Here is a 9132-nt window from a genome sequence, read left to right as displayed (position 1 = left end):
TATATAAATATAAATAAATAAAGGTAGGAAAGAATGGAGGGAAAAAGAAAAAAAGGGAGGAAGGAAGGGAGGGAGAAAAACTGTATTGAAAGAGCAATTGTTGATGGAGTGACTTGGCATAAAACATTTATGGAGATGGTAATTGATAAATAAGAAATATTCCTTCGTTGCATACTTATTTTACAATGTTTTGATAGTATTTCTTTTATTAGTCATATCTTCAATTATTGGTCCAATTTTAAACGTGCATAATCCTTCTATACAGCTTGAGTTTATATTTAGAGTATCTGTATAGAAAATATCATGAGTTATTTATTAAAATTAAAGCTTTTGATGTAACTACAAAGTAAGGTCTTCTAAAATGAACTAAAATATAAATTACATGTTTAAATTTTTAAAATGTAATGTTTATGACAGTAAACCTAATAGGATAAAATATTCTTAAACACTGTCCAACAGGAGTATTGAGCTTATTCCTGAAGCAAAATTTAAAAAAATTAAATTCTATTTTCCTATATAATAAAAACAAACTCTCAGGTTTAATCCCAATACAATTTGAATATTTGGTTTTTGATATTATGCACTTAAATATGCAAATTACCTTAGAGTACTTAAAAGATCTTCCTGTGATATGCCTTTTATTTAGAAATTTTGTCACATTTCACCATAAACATACTATGTGGGGGGAATAATTATTTTAGTAGTCTAATTTTATTTAAGATTTGAAAATGGTTTCTTCTAAGGAAATGTAAAATCCAAACACTTGAAGGTTAAAATATATATTTTCTTATAACTACTACACTTGATTGTATCAGAAGTTAGCTTGAGACTATTACACTCCATCAAATTGATGACATATTGGTACAGTAGGAAGAATAAACAAATAAATAAAATTGAATTTGATGTATGAAAATTTATTGAACTGCACAATCTATCTTTGCATATTTTACTTTAACATTTAAAAATATATAATTTTTTCTTTTATTGAAAAGTCCAGTTTGTGAGCTACTGTATGTATTGTTATAGTGCTATTTAAGCACATACAACTTCTTACATTTTTATAGTAAAAATAATACCTTAGAATGTGATATTCAACGGGTGTGCTGCATCAGGCACACTGGGTCGCCACAAGAACTTTTAAACAGGTAACACCTGACTATTTAGTCAAGGGCACGGACCTCTTTTCCCTTAGATTCTCATATTAAAAAAGAAACGACAACAGCCAACACAATAGTCATCCAATGTGAATAAATCAAAATTATAGCTATTTTTTTGTCAGATCAGCTACATACATACTTTTTGGGTGTGCTGCAGAATTTTAGCAATTAGTTTATGTGGGCCATGAGATGACAAAGCTTGAAAATCACTGCCTCAGAACAGTTTAAGTAGATATTTATTGCTTGTTTTGACAGGCTGCTCATATGAATTTAACAATCTTTATGGAAATTGTTCAAAAAGAGCATGTCATGTTATTGTACCTACTGTGTCTGGCACAATAAATATTTGTTGGATGAGTTAGTAATTTATTATTTTAAAGAGGGATATTTTTCTATAGACCTAAAACACATATAATCCTAAAATAATTGTACTATTAATATTTTACCTTGTGTTTTTGTTCTTTGTAAAAGCGCTCTCAGATAGTCTTGTCAACAGATTGATATTATCTGAGGAAATGATTTCTATGCTGCCTTTTCATGCATTGTCTTAGCTCCATACCATGTGATTTAGGATTACAATTGAAGCCCAAAAAGGGGCATTTCCAAAACATTTTCTCCTAAAATGAATGCATAAAAGGGTTTCTCATACTTTAGTAATCTTATCTAACGATACGTTTATATTCTGACAAAGAGGTAATGAAGATAACTATATTAGAAATGATCATATAAATTCATTAATAAACTAAATGGTAGGTTGATGGCATAAACATTAACACAAATTCTATACAATTTAGTTGTATATTATGTAGGTGAAACCTCAAACTTAAGGGAGTAGAGGAAGATATATTTATCTATCAAGCCCATCCCTGACTTGCATCTGCTTATACGAATTTGGTCTACTGTGCCCTCTAATTTTTATCTCAACTGCAAATACTAGGTTCTGCCTGGTTTCTCAGGTCTGGAATTACTGATGCTAACAATAGCTGGCATTTGTTTAGCTGTGTGTATAAATGATCTCTTTTAATTCTATGATGTAGGTGCTATTTTATCCCTATTTTACACATGATGAAATGGGAAATACAGAAAGCTTACATAATCTGTCTCGGGTCAGCTAGCATATGACAGGACTTGAAACCAGGCAGTCTGCTTAATTAATACTTTCAATACTACATTTGATTCCTTTACTTAGGGCAGGTGTCCTCTCTGGCTCTTGCAAGTTCTCAGGGGCTGGAATTCTGCTTCTGTCTACACCTGAGTAAACCTCACATGCTTCCAAGCAAGTGTTCTATTTGCCCCTACTTAAACTGCTGGATTCTTGCCCGTTGTGTGTGGACGTGAGGATCTAGATGCTCTGCCTGATGAAATATTTTCCTGTTATTTATCACTACACCTTACTAGAACATCTCCCTGCCTGTTTTTTTTTTTGCCCCAAGACTCTATATCCTGACTTCCTCTTGTGCTTGCTGAACTCCTTCAAGATTATTAAAGAAGGTCAGTTGAAGAACTTCTACAATAATGTGGCATCAGATACTGAATCACAATGGGAGAAAGAAAGGAAAGCAGAAATATTTTGTGGTTAAAATTCAACAAATCTCAGTATCATATCAGATACAGTGTCAAACTCTAGAATGAATTAAATGGAGATTCCAAAATTAGGAGCCTCATACTTCCCTGGCAGGGGAGATACCGTATTCACGAAGGTGGTTTTCTCAGGGTGAGGCTTACCCACTGCACTCTGGATGTGCTGACCCCTGCGATTTCCCCAAATACGGAAAACTTGACTGTATGATTTGCAGTATTCAGGGACTGTATTATAGCTCTCCCCTGGCAAAAAAAAATAAAATAAAATAAAATAAATGAGCCTTAGTTACTGGGAGGATTGATATGTCATACAGAGAAAATGGACACTGAGAGAAGTTATAGATAAAAAGAAAACAATTACGATTTTGTCTACAGGCAAAGGAGAAACACACAGGTATATCTTGATATCACCATATCCACATGTTTATTTGATCATTATTCATGATACCGTATTTTTTTACTTTTAAAATATCTCATAGTGAGATATAGTAGAAGCAGTGAGTCTCAGTAAGAAATATGTAATAGGTAGTTAACTCTTTGTTCCTCCTCTTCCTGTTATTTACTTCAAATGCCCTCTAGTTTCTTTTTTCACTAAAATTTTAGTGTCACCTATTCGAGCAAGTTAATCTCATGTGTGATTATTTAGATATCTTACTCCTCTCTACCTAGGACATCTCTCTAAACAGATGATCCTTTTTATCACTTAACTCTTTCTGTACTTCCCTTATGCACAAAATAAATTTTGTATGTTTGTTCAAGCCATTTACTCATATTTTTACTTCCTAATATAATACATAAAGAACATTTAAAACCAAATTCACTTTTACCTTCTTTAATAACATTAGTGGTTTGATTTGTACAAAATTATACTGGAGTACACCTTTACTTTTTATACTAAAGTCTGTTGTGATTTTGTTTTATTTACTCATTAAGACATCAAAACTGCAGCCTCAGTTTTATTTTTGTAGGGTTCATATTCATCAATATACTTTCATTGCCCAATATATACATGTTCTGTGAAAAATATAAAATTCTTAGTTCAGTCCTTCCTTTCCAGTGTTTATGTAGAATGAAAAGAGGGGAATGGCTACAAATGGCAACAATATTAACAATGGTGATATGTGAACATGTTAGACAAGGTGTGATTTTGATGAGTATGTGTTAGAAAGGCTGAAGGACTAGCGAGTCTATTGGATTTGTGGAAAAGAAAAAGAGCCAAAGAAAAACTGTGATGACTCTTTTTTTATTATTATTTTATTGTTGTTCATTTGCAGTTGTCTGCATTTTCTCCCCACCCCTCTACCCCACCCAAGTCAAACCCACCTCCCTCCCCAGCTTCCACCCTCCCCCTTGGTTTTGTCCATGTGTCCTTTATAGTAGTTCCTGAAAAACTGTGATGACTCTTCGCATTTCCGCTACACCTTGGCATAGCCACTTGCAGGACAAGGTGACGTGACGTGGTCTATGTCCATACAGAAGGGACGCATGCCCTCCCACAGAAGGCAGTGCAATCAATGAGCATTGCAACAAGGGGGAGTTTATGATCTTTTCAGAGAATATTGTGAATAGTAGCAAATAGTTTTCAAATATACCACAGTATGCATTATAATAAAGTAATAAGATTTGTTGTCCTGTTCTATGCAAAACCAGTCACAATAATATGTTGTCATTATAGATAAATTCAGGTCTATGCAAGTCATAAAGATTATACACCCAGTGTACAATACTAATGGGTATTTAATATGTTATATACACTTCTGGCTACTAATATTTTGATCTCTGACTTGAGGATCTCACACTATAAATACTCATCTCAGAGAAATGCTCTTATGCATATACATGTAAATTTTGCATTAAAATTTCAGGGGATTCTAGAACTTCTAGATGCCCCCTATGGACCACTTAGCACTCGTTTGACTTCCAAGACAAGAACTCTGTTATGTCTTTTCAGGTGCTTCTGTCTTTTTCACACCATTAGCAACCCCATTTCTTGGACAGCCAGAGTTTCAACCTGTAGTCTCCTTAAGCCAACATGCTTTGTCTTCTGCAATTATCACTTTGGTGAAACGTCCTTTGCTAAATGTTCTAGAAATATCGTGTTGCTAAATCCAAGGGATGCTTTCCAGTTTTTATCTTACTTGATTTTTCAGGAGTATCCTATAGTGGTTACCCCCAACCCTACCAATTCGTGCGATGTTTATTCTCTTTCTCTCTATGTATCTGTGACATATGCCCTCCCAACTTCCTTCCCTTGTCTGCCTATTTCTTGTTAGAATCATGCCTTAAATGCTAGTGTTCATTGAGGTTCTGTAATTCCGCCCTCATTGTTGATGTTTATTTCCATGGTTTCAAATGCCAATAATAATATCCAAATATTTATCATCAGCCCAGATTTCTCACTGGATAAATTAACAGCATTAACTCCTTTTAAATACCTCTAAGTGGATGGCTCATGGTCAGATAATAATATTCAACATGATCAAACAAACTCATTTTGTTTGAACCTAAACATAATCCTGCCTGTTTCGTACCCCATCAAAGTGTGGTTCAGTTTTCATATCTTACTTTTAATTTTCTTATCTCCCAATGTTTATCCTATCTTTTCCAAAACATATTCTACCTTTTCTTTATTTTAAACTTTCCTAGGCTTCCTATTACCCTCAGGATTGATTTTAAGATCTTTAACAAGGTGTACATTTTTCATGTATGTTCTTAGATCTTCATTCTCTTCTTTCATTCTAAGTCTCTCTCATCTATACACAGTAGCCAAATAGACACCAGCCCCTGGCCCCCATGCATGCTACAGTTTATCTGCCCCTGGTTATTTGCTGTTGCTGCTACACTTTGACACCCTGCATTTGCAGATTTACTTAGTAAACCCTTCTCATCCTCAGCTCGAATTTCCCGTCAATAGTTTAGGTGGTTCTTGTCTGTGCCCCCATATCACCTTCATTATATCTCATCACATTGTGTAACTCCTGACCCCCTACACAGCTGGTTTCTAGATGATTCGTGGACATCTAGAATTATAAGTAAAGACCTTAATTGCAAACGTATAAATTATAAAATACATTTCAGTACCCAAAGACCAATTTTATAATTCCCTAACTCTATCATTGATTGGGAAAGTAAATGAAAATAAAACACAGATGTATACTGTAACAATTATTAACTAACTATGGTAAAATGTTTGCCATCATAAATTTAATTATATAATATGTAGGTTTGCATACTTTCAAGAATAATCAAAGAATCATAATGAGCCTTTATTGACAGCTCACCAGGCGCCCAGCTTCTGGTTCTCCTACACGAATCAAACCTGGACCTGGTTGCAGTTTGGCATCATTTGGTGATAGCTGTCTGTCATAAAATGCCGATGGGATTGTCTTAGGTTCTGTGGCTGAATGGGAATTCATAGATTCCGGAGGACATCCAGTTGGTTGGCACCTGGTTGGTTAGTATCAGCTTTTTGTTGTTTATTTGCTTTGTTTTGGATACAGTTCATGGAGATAACACTGGGAAAATATTTGAAGTTATAAAAATGCCAGCTTACCTCTTCACTTTTCAAGATAAAGTATCATATGGGACATCAACTTGATACCCTGGTGGCCTCCAAATATGTTGTCAGCAAGCTATATCAGAGGTCATGAAATAAAAAAGCTCACAGAACAAATTAAAAAATCACACATTTTATCAAGTTTATTTGAAACACAGGGAAGCAAGAAAAAAAGAGATAGGATAAGTTAACACATACATGAAAAGGTACAGTGTGGAAGGACAATACCATGTGAGCCCTGGGCATGCAATGTTCAAATGTCCTATTCCTCGCTCTGCCGCACCAACCTTCCACGCGGATGGCGTGGCTACAAGGGCCAGAGTTGAAGTTTGAGCTAGGGGTCAACAGGCAGAAGACACTCAGGGTCAACAACACATACTTGTCCTACTAGAGAAATGCAGGAACGAATACACCTGGCCAACTGATACAGCTCTCTGACTAGCCTAATGGACAGTAATGGGTTTCGTTTGTGTTACTTAGCAGAGGACATATAGGATTATAACTGAGGTCACCAATAGATGGCCAAAAAAAGACTTTGTGAATGAAAATTTTTCTTGTATATCTAGTGTTACCTGAACACTTACAGGCTCTTGTATATCTATTCGTAGGTGTATTTACATATTATAAATATATCGTACCCAAGTGACTCATGAGTATTGGGTATCTCTGATCTTTCCATCCCTTTCTATGTTTGACACACGCATGATATGCTTTCTAACTGCTTATCTTATACCTAATTCCGCTGAATTCTGCCCATGGCTAACAAACATTTAATCAGCTACTTATATATTTTTTTTAATTAAAGAGTTTGCCTACATTTTTAAAACTGTAAACTTATGCACCTAATAAAATAGAATATTTTTAATAGCAAATATGCATTTCAGAAAAGTAGGCTGCTATGGCTGATTTTATTTGCTGAAAGTCGCTTCAGTAATACTCTTATTATCATGTGATTTTGATGCTCCTCCCACTAAGAGGTAGGTGGGGGGGGGTATGTGTTTTCCCCTTAAAACCAAGAGAGCTTGTGACTGTTCTCCAATAAATGAGTATGGTGGAAGTGACACTATGTGACTTTCAAAGCCAGGTCACTACTTTGACTTGTTCACTGCCTTGTTCACTACTCGCTTTTGACTTCTGCTTCTGCTCTGACTGCTCTTGAGCTGCCACGCTGTGAGAAAGCCCAAACTATCCCATTTGGCAACATCACATAGAGAAGTCAAAAGATGAGAGAGAAGAGAGAGAGAGAGGGAGAGAGAGAACAGAAACAGAGAAATGGAGAGACAGGGCGATCTCTCCTAGTCAGCCCTAGCTGCTTTAGCTGTTCCCACCCCCACTCTTTCAGGGTCTAGCCACCATTACCCGGAAAACCCCACGACAGATTCCAAGCCAGAACTACCTAGGCAAGCGACTATTAAATTCCTGACCCACTGATACTATGATACATAGGAAGAAGATTGCTGTTTTCAGCTTCTAAGTTTTGCAATATTTTTTTTTTTTTTTTTTTTTACTCCATGCAATATGTGCCAGGACACTTGACACTTCCTCACTTGGTCTCCAGCTCCCTTGCGCGTCTCACTCCTCTGTATTCATGAGGTGTAAACTTGAGTCCGCCCCATTGAAAAACGAAGAGAAGACAAGAGCCAGTTACTAAAGACTTATGTACAAGTATAATTGTCATTTTGAAGGGAGTTCTCTACATGACATCAACTGCCCAGGACTTCTTATTAAATTATCCTTATTAATTTAATATTGAAGATGTGTCTTCTATTAAGTTTTTCTAAAGCACTTATTCATATTCTTTATTGCTCTATTAATCTTTAAACTATGTCCAAAATAAATATTATCTATATCAGCTATATTCTTATTGTTTAATTTACTATTCATGACACATGTCTTTGAATGGTGAACACTGAGGAAAAGCTAACTTTTATGTTGGTGATTTTTTCCCCTAACGATTTCTTATCCGAAGAGCAGCAATAATCGCTTACCTCAATTTCATCGACTTTGTGTTGCCAATTGATTCAAACAAATATATTGGAAAGTACCAGTGATGTCAATGATCAAGATAATTAAGTAATCATTAATAATTTTGAGTCAAATTCTGGAAGATTTATGTTGGATAGACGTTAAAAAGTAGATATCTAAAGTCGAGCAGTACCTGATTAGCTTCTTCAGACCGTTCGGTTGGAAAATCCAGGAATTAATACTGCCAAGTTTTATTTTGTTCATTTGTAAGACTGGAATTCAATTTGAAACCCAGCATAAAATTCTATGATTCTTTAATTACAAAGTGAGGGTCCCTGCATTAGAGTCAAGGCAAAAATAGAAACCTTTATTATGAGGGTTTATGTTGGAATAAATTTCCCCTCTAGGTAAAAACAAAGGAAGAATTTAATTAGAATTTTTTCTCTTAATATTTTATCACATAGGGGGCTAGAAAGAAAATATTCTTTCCTATGATATGTTATTTCTTTTCTATATAAAGAATAAACATTTATGTCAAAAGTCATCATTATTTTATTTTTCAGTGCCCTTCTATTGCTCTTAGATTGATGTTCAATAGCATTGAATAATGCGAAAAAAATTGTCTTCTCTTATCACACCTTGACTTCAAAAAATAACTGAGTTTTCTCTTCCATAACACTAAGTTATTTTTAGTTGTGAGTTGAAATCTCAGTGACTATTTGTCAAAGTGCTACATTTTATAGTAACCCCTTATAAATGCATAGATAAAGGTTGATTAATGTAGCCTTTTACAATTTATCTTGTGAGAATTGATGCTTATATGTTTATGTGAAGGCACAAGAGTCAGCAACTATGAGCTTAGGGTAGCTTTCA

At 34.8% G+C, this 9132-nt stretch overlaps 1 non-coding gene across 1 annotated transcript; it reads left to right on the top strand.

The window, feature by feature from the left end:
* Window positions 1-2820: 2820 nt before the first annotated feature.
* LOC112322168 (U1 spliceosomal RNA) lies at window positions 2821-2985 on the top strand. Its single transcript, XR_002976615.2, has one exon. It is a non-coding gene; the product is annotated as a U1 spliceosomal RNA (small nuclear RNA).
* Window positions 2986-9132: the final 6147 nt, after the last annotated feature.

Source organism: Desmodus rotundus, chromosome 3 (assembly GCF_022682495.2).
Source record: "Desmodus rotundus isolate HL8 chromosome 3, HLdesRot8A.1, whole genome shotgun sequence".
Lineage (NCBI taxonomy): Eukaryota > Metazoa > Chordata > Mammalia > Chiroptera > Phyllostomidae > Desmodus > Desmodus rotundus.
The sequence above is the reverse complement of the archived record's forward strand: the minus strand, read 5'-3'. Positions and strand labels throughout refer to the sequence as shown.